At 40.7% G+C, this 13,384-nt stretch overlaps 1 long non-coding RNA gene across 1 annotated transcript in view; it reads right to left on the bottom strand.

The window, feature by feature from the left end:
• Positions 1–6,878: 6,878 nt before the first annotated feature.
• LOC140677476 (uncharacterized) overlaps positions 6,879–13,384 on the bottom strand; it is a 132,201-nt gene continuing 125,695 nt past the window's right edge. Inside the window, exon 4 of the long non-coding RNA XR_012049268.1 lies at positions 6,879–6,994. This is a non-coding gene — a long non-coding RNA (uncharacterized lncRNA). The remainder of the gene's footprint in view (positions 6,995–13,384) is intronic.

The following is a 13,384-nucleotide window of genomic DNA, read 5'->3' as shown; positions in this document are numbered from 1 at the left end:
GCCAGGAGAACGCTACATTTCGAACTGCATTGTGCTAAGTGTGGAATTTGGCGGAGGAGAAATTATGGTGTGTGGATGTTTTTCCAGGAGTTGGGCTTGGCCCCTTAGTTCCACTCAAAGGAACTTTGAATGCTCCAGGATACCAAAACATTTTGGACAATTCCATGCTCCCAACCTCGTGGGAACCGTTTTGAGCCCCTTCCTCTTCCAACATGACTGTGCACCAGTGCACAAAGCAAGGTCCATAAAGACATGGATGACAGAGTCTAGTGTGGATGAACTTGACTGGCCTGCACAGAGTCCTGACCTGAACCCGATAGAACACCTTTGGGATGAATTAGAACGGAGACTGAGAGCCAGGCCTTCTCAACCAACATCAGTGTGTGACCTCACCAATGTGCTTTTGGAAGAATGGTGGAAAATTCCCATAATCACACTCCGCAACCTTGTGGACAGCCTTCCCAGAAGAGTTGAAGCTGTGATAGCTGCAACAGGTGGACCGACATCATATTGAACCCTATGGGTTAGGAATGGGATGGCACTACAAGTTCATATGTGAGTCAAGGCAGGTGGCCAAATACTTTTAGCAATATACTGTATGTGTCAATAAAGTACCGGTACTTCATATTTTCTCACTAAATGTAATAGATATTTTTAATTTTGACAGAAAAAAATATGTACTGCTTGAAATTGCATACCTTTTAAACTTTAATAGTATCCATTATCGCAACAAATATTACAGTATATTATCATACTTTCCAAACATGTTTTTGTCTAAATAAAAATAGTTAACTTTACAGCAAACTACCCATCAAATTCATAAAAAAGACAATACATTGTCCTCAAACGGAACTGTTCAAGTATCAAAACGTTCGGCTTGGCCAGGAACCGACAGCAACCGTAATTTGATTTTCACAAATATCCCAGATTACCAAGAATTATAGGTTACCAGGACGTTTTTCCCATTGAAAATTAATAGGGCCAATTTTCCAACTTGCACAATTGCCACATTTTTCATCCTTCAACACAAACCTTTTTTCAAGTTCAAAGAAATTCCAGAAATTTCCAGAATTCCGGGTTTTCCAAAGTCCTTAGGCTTATCCTTGTACATTTTTCAACCCATTTCAACAATTCCACAATCAAAACATTCCACTTAGTTGGGACATCAAAGGTACTATTTTCATGAAAATTCCTGGTTTTCCTGAAATTCCAGGAATTCCAAAATACCCTTACAAAGTGTTTCTATGTTAACATTTCTTGACCGATTCAAAAAAATTTACCAACACCAACCCATTCATATCATCTAGGACAGTGTTTTTCCGACTAGTGTGCCTTGAGATACAGTCTGGTGTGCCGTGGAAGATTATCTAATTTCACCTATTTAGGGTAAAAAATTGTTTTTGCAAACCAGTAATTATAGTCTGCAAATGATGTGTTGTTGTTGAGTGTCGGTGCTGTCTAGAGCTCGGCAGAGTAACCGTGTAATATTCTTCCATATCAGTAGGTGGCAGCCGGTAGCTAATTGCTTTGTAGATATCGGAAACAGCGGGAGGCAGGGTGCAGGTAAAAAGGAATTTAATGCTTAAACAAAAAATAAACAAGCCCCTAAGAAAAGGCATTGTAGCTTAGGGAAGGCTATGCAGAACGAAACTAAAACTGAACTGGCTACAAAGTAAACAAAACAGAATGCTGGACGACAGCAAAGACTTACTGTGGAGCAAAGATGGCGTCCGCAATGTACATCCGAATATGACATGACAATCGACAATGTCCCCACGAAGAAGGATAAAAACAAAGTAGATGCGGGAAACATCGCTCAAAGGAAGACATGAAACTGCTACAGGAAAATACCAAAAGAAGAGAAAAAGCCACCAAAATAGGAGCGCAAGACAAGAACTAAAACACTACACACAGGAAAACAGCAAAAAACTCAAAATAAGTCAGGGTGTGATGTGACAGGTGGTGACAGTACACCTACTTTGAGACAAGAGCTATAGTGACGCATGCTTGGTTATGCTTTAAAGTCATATCCAACAATTGCGACAACGACTTTTTACTGTCAACTGACTTTCGTTTTTTAATGATTTCTGCTGGTGGTGTGCCTCCGCATTTTTTCAACGCAAAAAATGTGCCATGGCTCAAAAAAGGTTGAAAAACACTGATCTAGGACACAGCTGTCAAACTACAAAGGCGGACGCGCAAACATGTTCAGGACTGATCAAGGGGATTGGTCAAATGCAGAGAATAATTTCGCCACACCTAGTGTGTGTGTGACAATCATGGGTACTTTAACTTTGACTTATGCAGATCCCAAATACACATCAGCAGTGCCAGAAGGTAAGAAAAGTTGTTTTTACATAATATTGCGAAACAAAACGCCGGTTAATATGTCTGCTCATGGGTGCCATATACAGAGGTGGGTAGTAACGCACTACATTTACTCCGTTACATCTACTTAAGTAACTTTTGGGATAAATTGTACTTCTAAGAGTAGTTTTAATGCAACATACTTTTACTTTTACTTGAGTAAATTTATAGAGAAGAAACGCTACTTTTTCTCCGCTCCATTTATCTACATTCAGCTCGCTACTCGCTACTGATTTTTATCGATCTGTTAATGCACGCTTTGTTTGTTTTGGTCTGTCAGACAGACCTTCAAAGTAGGATCTATCGCATGTCTGCGTGTCACCAATCAAATGCAGTCACTGGTGACGTTTGACTTCGTTTCACCAATCAAACAGAACCAGGCGGTCACATGATTAACTGCACATAAAGTTTCAGCGGCAAACAACAACAATTGCAGAGACAACAACGAACGCAAACACCCCTGGTCTCACATAAAATCTATGTTCACGCTTCAGACAACCAAAAAACAGTTATGTAATGCGTTGTCATATGTGTCTCCCCAAACAAGTGGACATTTCAGCTTACATAAACTCAACGTCAAATTTGAGGAAGCACATGGCGGTAAGTAACGTTAATAGATATTTTGGCTGTCACCGTAGGCTGATGTTAGCTTCCCTGCTATGAATCACTATCAAATGTACATCGTGTGGGGACATTTATTAACACACTGCAGTCTCATAGACAGACAGACAGAGACACACACGCACAGTCGCACACACACTCACGCATGCATACAAGCACCAATCAGAAGTTCCCAGGTGCAGCCCACACCTATCAGTTTATGGTTTGCGTAAAGGCTAACTTGTTATTTTCCTTTGTAATCTCTGCCTACTGAGCCTATGGTGCTGTTAAGTTATTGTGGCTCAATTTGCCTTGATTTTTTTTGATATGTTAATGTATTATTATTTAATATATATTATTGTTTTAGTTGCTTAAGAGATATTCCTGGCTCTGAATTTGCTCATTGCTATTTTTATGTTTTTGTGCATTATTTGTTGCCGTCATCATTAAACGAACAGGTTACTCATCAGTTACTCAGTACTTGAGTAGTTTTTTCACAACATACTTTTTACTTTTACTCAAGTAAATATTTGGGTGACTACTCCTTACTTTTACTTGAGTAATAAATCTCTAAAGTAACAGTACTCTTACTTGAGTACACTTTCTGGCTACTCTACCCACCTCTGGCCATATGTTTAAGCACAATACGTCTGACTACGGTAGCCGTAATGCTCCGACAATCCATCAAGCGGTGCGGCTTCATATTTTACCAAAGTCGTACAACATTTTGACAGATTTTTGAGCGCCGTGTGTAATGTTCTATATTCTGAAAGGAACATTTAAAGTTTTGGTGTTGATTACTGGCGTCATATTGCAGTCTACACGTATCTCTTATGTGTGACTGCCATCTACTGGTCACACTTATCATTACACCATGTACCAAATAAAAGTACTTCTCCTAAGCACAACCAAAATTGTCAATTTTTGATAAAATGAAAGGATTTTAAGTGCGCCTTATAGTCCAGAAAATACGGTATGTTGGACAACACAGCAGAACAAAACCAATGTTGTCATTAGAGCTGTCCTGAACTTATTTTGTCTCCTCATAAACGGCACTTGTGACAAAAAGGCAACAAACAGAGCTGTACATGCAAAGTTAAATCATAAAATTCTATCTTATCCGAGCAAAAACGATGCATATTTATCCGGGAGAGTCTTGATACCAATTTCCTTGACCCAGCCACACACAAAGAAGTTGTAGGCCACCATGCTTTTCCAAGATTTATTCTGTTTTGTCGTGTAGAATGACATCTGGAGCACAATAGTTAGACATGTCTGGGAATGCGACCGACGGATAATCCTTGGTATCACTCGCCAAATCTTTTCTTGATAAAGTATCGGGATAGATTCCATCGCATTTTTTATTATTTTGCTTGTAACTGCTTTTCGCGGCAATATCTCGGCCCTTGGCATCCTCAGATAGTTCACACACTGCAAAAAGTCAGTGTTCAAAAAAAAGAAACAAAAATTAGGGGTATTTTATTTTTAACTAAGCAAAATTATCTGCCAATAGAACAAGAAAATTCGGCTTGTCAAGACTTTCCAAAACAAGTAAAATTAGCTACCGTAACCTCAATGAACCCAAAAATACCTTAAAATAAGTATATTCTCACTAATAACAAGTGCACTTTTCTTGGTAGAATTTTTTTTTTTTGACCTTTTTGCTCAATATGTTGAAAAATATTCTTAAATTAAGTAAATGCTAGTGCCATTATCTTGACATAATGATATGCGCTCGGCATGATGATTTTTTTTTTCATGCTTGAAGTAAGAAATTATTACTTTAAAAAAGGAGTTGTATACTTGTGTTGATGACACAGCTTTGCAACAGTTGATATTCTAGTTTCAAGCATGTTTTACTCAATATAGGTCATCAAATCTCAGCAACAAGCTGTAATATCTTACTGAGATCATTTAGGACCAAAACCCTTAAAACAAGTAAAACACTAACATAAAATCTGCTTAGTGAGAAGAATGATCTTATCAGACAGAAAATAAGCAAATATCACCTTTATTTTAGATATTTAATCTTACTTAGATTTCAGTTTTTGCAGTGCACTGTTTGCTGCACATGAGTAGCCATATTGGTTTGGTTGACCACCACTTTGTTTATTTCAATTCAAAAGTCACATTAAAAGTTAAAGTACCAATGATTGTCACACACACACTAGGTGTGGCGAAATTATTCTCTGCATTTGACCCATCACCCTTGATCACCCCCTGGGAGGTGAGGGGAGCAGTGGGCAGCAGCGGTGGCCGCGCCCGGGAATCATTTTTGGTGATTTAACCCCCAATTCCAACCCTTGATGCTGAGTGTCAAACAGGGAGGTAATGGGTCCCATTTTTATAGTCTTAGGTATGACTCGGCCGGGGTTTGAACTCACAAACTACCGATCTCAGGGCGGACACTCTAACCACTAGGCCACTGAGTAGGTGGAATATGATGATGGATGATGGAATATAACCTATTAATATCAGATAATTTGGGCTTGCATGTAAAATGGCTGATACAGGCAGTCCTTTAGTGCCAGTTAATGTCTAAATGTCCTCCAATGAGTCATTTACAAAAGGTAAACATGCTAGCTAGACTACTACTAGGAGCTAGCTGTTACACAACAGCTAGCACATAATAACACACAAGCGAGACATACGTAATAAGTGTCCTTCAATGAACTCTATTGCAGTCAAGCGAAGAAACCAACCAAGCAGATAACTCACACTGGTCTACCCTGTTGGCCACACCTTTAAGAACGGCTGATAGGCCACACGTCATGTAATAATGGTGCTTTATGTAGACATGGTGCAATATATAATCCGGACCAAAGGGCGCACCGGATTATAAGTCGCACTACCTATGAATTCTATATTTTTGATCTTTTTTTCATATATAAATCGCACCTGATTATAGGGCGCATTAAAGGAGTCATATATATATATTTTTTTTCTTTCTAAATGTAAAACACTTCCTTGTGGTCTACATAACATGTAATGGTGGTTCTTTGGTCAAAATGTTGCATGGATGATGTTTTACAGACCATCTTCAAGCCGCTTTCTGACAGACGCTTCAGGATGCGCCGTTTTGTGGGCGCTCTTATTTACGTGGCTCACCTTCGGCAGCGTCTTCTCCCCGTCATCTTTGTTGTAGCGGTGTAGCGTGCAAGGACGGGAGTGGAAGAAGTGTCAAAAGATGGAGCTAACTGTTTTAATGACATTCAGACTTTACTTCAATCAATAACGGAGCAGCATCTTCTCATCCGGAATCAATGTTTCCTGTGAAAAACCGTCCGACTGGATCTCTCTAATAACTGAAGTTCCTTGGGTGAATAATGTAAACTCACTACACCGGTATGTTTTAGCGCTTTCATGGCGAGTTTACTGACAGATATAAGTAAGAACTTTACAATACTTTATATTAGAAATGGCATCAGCTGAGGATGAATGTCACCGAAGGTACCAGAAGGTAAGAAAAGTTGCTTTTGCATAATATTGCGAAACAAAACCCCAGATAATATGTCTTACCTTATACACACACCATAATAATACTCGTATGTTTAATGCGCCGACAATCCATCAAGCGGTGTGGCTTCATAGCTTACCAAAGTCGTACTAAAGCATTTTGATAGATTTTTGAGCGCCGTGTGTAATGTTTTATATTTTCAGTGCAACATATAAAATGTTGGTGTTGTTTACTTGAGTCATATTGCGGTCTACACGTATCTCTTATGTTTGACTGCTATCTACTGGTCACACTTATCATTACACCATGTACCAAATCAAATTGCTCCGAGGTCGGTAAGCAAAACCAGAATTATTCCGTACATTAGGTGCACTATCGAGTTTTGAAAAAAAACAAGGATTTTAAGTGCGCCTTATAGCCCGGAAAATACAGTACTCACGTAATTGTTTGTATTCCGTCACGTGCCTTCTTCCCGGAAGTAAAAAACAGCGGTGGTCAACCAAGACTAGATGGCTGTTGTGCAGCACCCAAGGTGCAATCTCTCTGAGTACGCAAGGGGCCGAGATCTTCCTGCAAAAAGCAGATACGAGCAAAACATCAAACTCTGCAATGGAATATATTGTCGCGGGATATCAAGGATTATTCGTCGGTGGAGTTCCCAGACATATCGAACTATTGTGCTCCAGATTGATTGATTGATTGATTGATTGAAACTTTTATTAGTAGATTGCACAGTACAGTACATATTCCGTACAATTGACCACTAAATGGTAACACCCGAATAAGTTTTTCAACTTGTTTAAGTCGGGGTCCACGTAAATCAATTCAGATGTTAGTCTACATGACAAAACAGATGGAAACTTGGAAAAGCATGGAGGTCTACAACTTCTTTGTGTGTAGCTGGGTCAAGGAAATTAGTACCAAGACTCTCCTGGATGCATTGTTTTTGCCCGGGTAAGGTTGCATTTCATGATTTTCTTTCGCATCTACAGCCATGTTTGTTGCTGTTGTTACACACGACGTTTACAAGTAATGTGTTTTCCCCCGTCTTTATCAAAATATAACTACAGATGTAAACATTATGTATGTGCTGAAAGCTTCATTTATGATTGTTGCCTTTGGTAAAAGCTGAACTCTTTTGGGTTTTGCTCACAAAACACTTGAAGCAAACGTTTTAAGAAATACAAGTGATATTAAGATAATACTTAAATGGGAAAAAATATGATATATATATATATATATACATATATATGTATATACGTGAGGTCAGGAAAAAACACAGAGGCTATTTCATCCCGGCGGCATGGCGTAGTGGGTAGAGCAACCGTGCCAGAAACCTGAGGGTTGTAGGTTCGCTCCCCGCCTCTTACCATCCAAAAATCGCTGCCGTTGTGTCCTTGGGCAGGACACTTCACCCTTTGCCCCCGGTGCCACTCACACCGGTGAATTGAATGATGAATGATAGGTGGTGGTCGGAGGGGCTGTTGGCGCAAATTGCAGCCACGCTTCCGTCAGTCTACCCCAGGGCAGCTGTGGCTATGAAAGTAGCTTACCACCACCAGGTGTGAATGATTGATGGGTTCTACATGTAAAGCGACTTTGGGTACTTAGAAAAGCGCTATATAAATCCAAGTTGTTATTATTATTATTATTATTATTATTATCCCTACAAGCCTGTTTCGCAGGTTTCTCTGCTCTTCAGGGGATTTTATTGAAGTTTCTGTGGTTGTTACATATATATAGGGTACATTACATGGGGGCTATATATATATAAAAACAAACCTTTAACAGATTGGTCACTGCAAACTACTGCGTTCTTCGGCTCTGCTCCCTTGGATGGAGTGCGTGCCCCTTTTCTCGTAATTTTTTGTAAAATCTTGAAATTTTCAGCCCTTCTCGATTACCTCTCAAGGAACTCTGAAGAGTTTATCCACTAAGAACAGATGCTGGCTTGACCACCACGAATACTTAATGAGCCGGACGTGACGTCGGGTAAATCCAAAATAGTTTCTGTTGTGCTCCCCCAGGAAGAAGAAGGCATTTCGCGCCCCCCCCCCCCACTCTCCGCCTAGACTTTAAATATGATAATTTGCCTATTAACCTGTTATAAGTACACCTCTGCATAATATCAATCAATCAATCAATCTTTATTTATATAGCCCTAAATCACAAGTGTCTCAAAGGGCTGCACAAGCCACAACGACATCCTCGGTACAAAGCCCACATAAGGGCAAGGAAAAACTCACCCCAGTGGGACGTCGATGTGAATGACTATGAGAAACCTTGGAGAGGACCGCATATGTGGGTAACCCCCCCCCCTCTAGGGGAGACCGAAAGCAATGGATGTCGAGTGGGTCTGACATAATATTGTGAGAGTCCAGTCCATAGTGGATCCAACATAATAGTAAGAGTCCAGTCCATAGTGGGGCCAGCAGGACACCATCCCGAGCGGAGACGGGTCAGCAGCGCAGAGATGTTCCCAGCCGATGCACAGGCGAGCGGTCTATCCCGACTCTGGACAGCCAGCACTTCATCCATGGCCACCGGACCTGTGCCCCCCCCCCCTCAAGGAAAAGGGGAGCAGAGGAGAAAAGAAACGGCAGATCAACTGGTCTAACAGGGGGGCTATTTAAAGGCTAGAGTATACAAATGAGTTTTAAGATGGGACTTAAATGCTTCTACTGAGGTAGCATCTCTAATTGTTACCGGGAGAGCATTCCATAGTACTGGAGCCCGAATAGAAAACGCTCTATAGCCCGCAGACTTTTTTTGGGCTCTGGGAATCACTAATAAGCCGGAGTTCTTTGAACGCAGATTTCTTGCCGGGACATATGGTACAATGCAATCGACAAAATAGGACGAAGCTAGACCGTGTAGTATTTTATACGTAAGTAGTAAAACCTTAAAGTCACATCTTAAGTGCACAGGAAGCCAGTGCAGGTGAGCCAGTATAGGCGTAATATGATCAAACTTTCTTGTTCTTGTCAAAAGTCTAGCAGCCGCATTTTGTACCAATTGTAATCTTTTAATGCTAGACATAGGGAGACCCGAAAATAATACGTTACAGTAGTCGAGACGAGACGTAACGAACGCATGAATAATGATCTCAGCGTCGCTAGTGGACAAAATGGAACGAATTTAACGATATTACGGAGATGAAAGAAGGCCGTTTTAGTAACACTCTTAATGTGTGACTCAAAGGAGAGAGTTGGGTCGAAAATAATACCCAGATTCTTTACTGATTCGCCTTGTGTAATTGTTTGGTTGTCAAATGTTAAGGTGGTATTATTAAATAAATGTCGGTGTTTAGCAGGACCGATAATCAGCATTTCCGTTTTCTTGGCGTTGAGTTGCAAGAAGTTAGCGGACATCCATTGTTTAATTTCATTAAGACACGCCTCCAGCTGACTACAATCCGGCGTGTTGGTCAGCTTTAGGGGCATGTAGAGTTGGGTGTCATCAGCATAACAATGAAAGCTAACACCGTATTTGCGTATGATGTCGCCTAGCGGCAGCATGTAAATACTAAAGAGTGCAGGGCCAAGAACCGAACCCTGAGGAACTCCGCACGTTACCTTAACATAGTCCGAGGTCACATTATTATGGGAGACGCATTGCATCCTGTCAGTAAGATAAGAGTTAAACCACGACAAAGCTAAGTCTGACATACCAATACGTGTTTTGATACGCTCTAATAAAATATTATGATCGACGGTATCGAAAGCAGCGCTAAGATCAAGAAGCAGCAACATAGATGACGCATCAGAATCCATCGTTAGCAGTAGATCATTAGTCATTATTGCGAGGGCTGTCTCCGTAGAGTGATTTGCCCTGAAACCGGATTGAAAAGGTTCACAGAGATTGTTAGACACTAAGTGTTCATTTAGCTGCTGTGCGACAATTTTTTCGAGGATTTTCGAAATAAAGGGAAGGTGGGACACCGGTCGGTAGTTTACCATGAGGTCAGGATCAAGGTTAGGTCTTTTGAGCAGAGGATGAATAACCGCTTTCTTGAATGCTAGGGGAACAGTGCCAGAGGAAAGTGATAAGTTTATAATATTTAGCACTGATGGACCTAATAATACAAAAAGCTCCTTGATAAGTTTCCCAGGAAGTGGGTGAAGTAAACATGTTGTTTGTTTTATCCCACTTACACGCTGTAATAGTTCCTCTAATGTTATTTCATCAAAAAGAGAGAGACTATTTTGTATTGCAGTATCCGTCGTAGATACAGTTGTATCTGTGTTCATAGAACCCAGTTGTAGCTGGGATGCGTTGTCTTTAATCTCCTTTCTAATGAGTTCAATTTTCTTATTAAAGAAATTCATAAAGTCATCTGCCGAGTGGGTGGAGCTATTGGGAGGAGTCCCTTGTTGGGTTAGCGATGCTACTGTACTAAACAAAAATTTAGGGTCGTTTTTGTTGAGGCGGATGAGATTTGAGTAATATTTAGCTTTAGCTAAGGTAAGCATGCGTTTATACGATATTAAACTATCACTCCATGCTTGATGGAAAACCTCAAGCTTGGTCGCGCGCCATTTGCGTTCCAATAATAATAGTGTATCCTTATTAACATGAAAGAAAACAAAAAATAAATATTGATCGTGTGTGAATGTTGTCTATCTGTGTTGGCCCTGCGATGAGGTGGCGACTTGTCCAGGGTGTACACCGTCTTCCACCCGAGTTCAGCTGGGATAGGCTCCAGCACACCCGCAACCCCGAGAGGGACAAACGGTAGGAAATGGATGCATGGAATTTAAAGGCATACTGAAACCCACTACTACTGACCACACAGTCTATAGTTTATATATCAATGATGAAATCTTAACATTGCAATACATGCCAATACGGCCGGGTTAGCTTACTAAAGTGCAATTTTAAATTTCGCGCAAAATATCCTGCTGAAAACGTCTCGGTATGATGACGCCTGCGCGTGACGTCACGGATTGTAGAGGACATTTTGGGACAGCATGGTGGCCAGCTATTAAGTCGTCTGTTTTCAGCGCAAAATTCCACAGTATTCTGGACATCTGTGTTGGTGAATCTTTAGCAATTTGTTCAATGAACAATGGAGACAGCAAAGAAGAAAGCTGTAGGTGGGAAGCGGTGTGTTGCGGCAGGTGTTGTGCCGGATAACGCACCCCCGCCGTAGAATGCACCCCCTGACTGTTGTGCCGGATAACACAGCCGGTGTTTCATTGTTTACATTCCCGGAAGATGACAGTCAAGCTTTACCACTGGCCTGTGGAGAACTGGGACAACAGAGACTCTTACCAGGAGGACTTTGAGTTGGATACGCAGACGCGGTACCGTGAGTACGCATGCAGCTGCGGCTTCCAAACATTTGATCGCTTGCCCGTACGTGCGTGCCGCTATGTGCATGTCACGTACGTAACTTTGCGGACTTTGGGGAAATATATGTGCTTTATTAACTTTGGGGAGGTTAACTGCACTTTGGGCTGTGGGATTGAGTGTGTTGTGCAGGTGTTTGAGTTGTATTGGCGGGTTATATGGACGAAGGGGGGAGGTGTTTGTTATGCGGGATTAATTTGTGGCATATTAAATATAAGCCTGGTTGTGTTTTGGCTAATAGAGTATATATATGTCTTGTGTTTATTTGCTGTTTTAGTCATTCCCAGCTGAATATCAGGTCCCACCCGCCTCTCACAGCATCTTCCCTATCTGAATCGCTCCCACTGCCCTCTAGTCCTTCACTCTCACTTTACTCATCCACAAATCTTTCATCCTCGCTCAAATTAATGGGGAAATCGTCGCTTTCTCGGTCCGAATCCCTCTCGCTGCTGGTGGCCATGATTGTAAACAATGTGCAGATGTGAGGAGCTCCACAACCTGTGACGTCACACGCATATCGTCTGCTACTTCCGGTACAGGCAAGGCTTTTTTATCAGCGACCAAAAGTTGCGAACTTTATCGTCGACGTTCTCTACTAAATCCTTTCAGCAAAAATATGGCAATATCGCGAAATGATCAAGTATGACACATAGAATGGACCTGCTATCCCTGTTTAAATAAGAAAATCACATTTCAGTAGGCCTTTAAAACAAAGAATATCGTATTTTTCGGACTATTAGGCGCTCTTAAAATCCCGGTGCACCTAATGTACGGAATAATTTTGGTTGTGCTTACGGACCTCGAAGCTGTTTTACATGGTGAAATGATAAGTGTGACCCGTAGATGGCAGTCACACATAAGAGATACGTGTAGACTGCATTATGATGGCAGTCACACATAAGAGATACATGTAGACTGCAATGTGACTCAAGTAAACAACACCAACATTTAATATGTCCCATTGAAACTATAGAACATTTCACACGACGCTCAAAAATCCATCAAAATGTTTTAGTACGGCTTTGGTAAGCTATGAAGCCGCACCGCCTGATGGATTGTACTGTGCTTCTACATATGAGTATTATTATGATGTGTGTACAAAGTAAGACATATTATTTGGCGTATTGTTTCAAAATATTATGCAAAAGCAACTTTTCTTTCCTTCTGGTATCTGCTGATCTGCATTTAGGATCGGCATAATCCTGAAAATTTGTGCGCGTCCGCCTCTGTCGTCCGTCACAACACCGTAGTCGATTTATAAATGCGTTAAAATGTAATATCGGAAATTATCGATATCAGTTTTTTTATTATCGGTATCGGGTTTTTTTTTTGGGTTTTTTTTTAAATTAAATCAACATAAAAAACACAAGATACACTTACAATTAGTGCACCAACCCAAAAAACCTTCCTCTCCCATTTACACTCATTCACACAAAAGGGTTGTTTCTTTCTGTTATTAATATTCTGGTTCCTACATTATATATCAATATATATCAATACAGTTTGCAGGGATACAGTCCGTAAACACATGATTGTGCGTGCTGCTGGTCCACTAGTAGTACTAACCTTTAACAATTAATTTTACTCATTTTCATTAATTACTAGTTT

The sequence above is a fragment of the Nerophis lumbriciformis genome, linkage group LG03, assembly GCF_033978685.3.
Source record: "Nerophis lumbriciformis linkage group LG03, RoL_Nlum_v2.1, whole genome shotgun sequence".
Classification (NCBI taxonomy): Eukaryota; Metazoa; Chordata; class Actinopteri; order Syngnathiformes; family Syngnathidae; genus Nerophis; species Nerophis lumbriciformis.
This window is presented reverse-complemented; position numbering and strand designations above follow the sequence as displayed.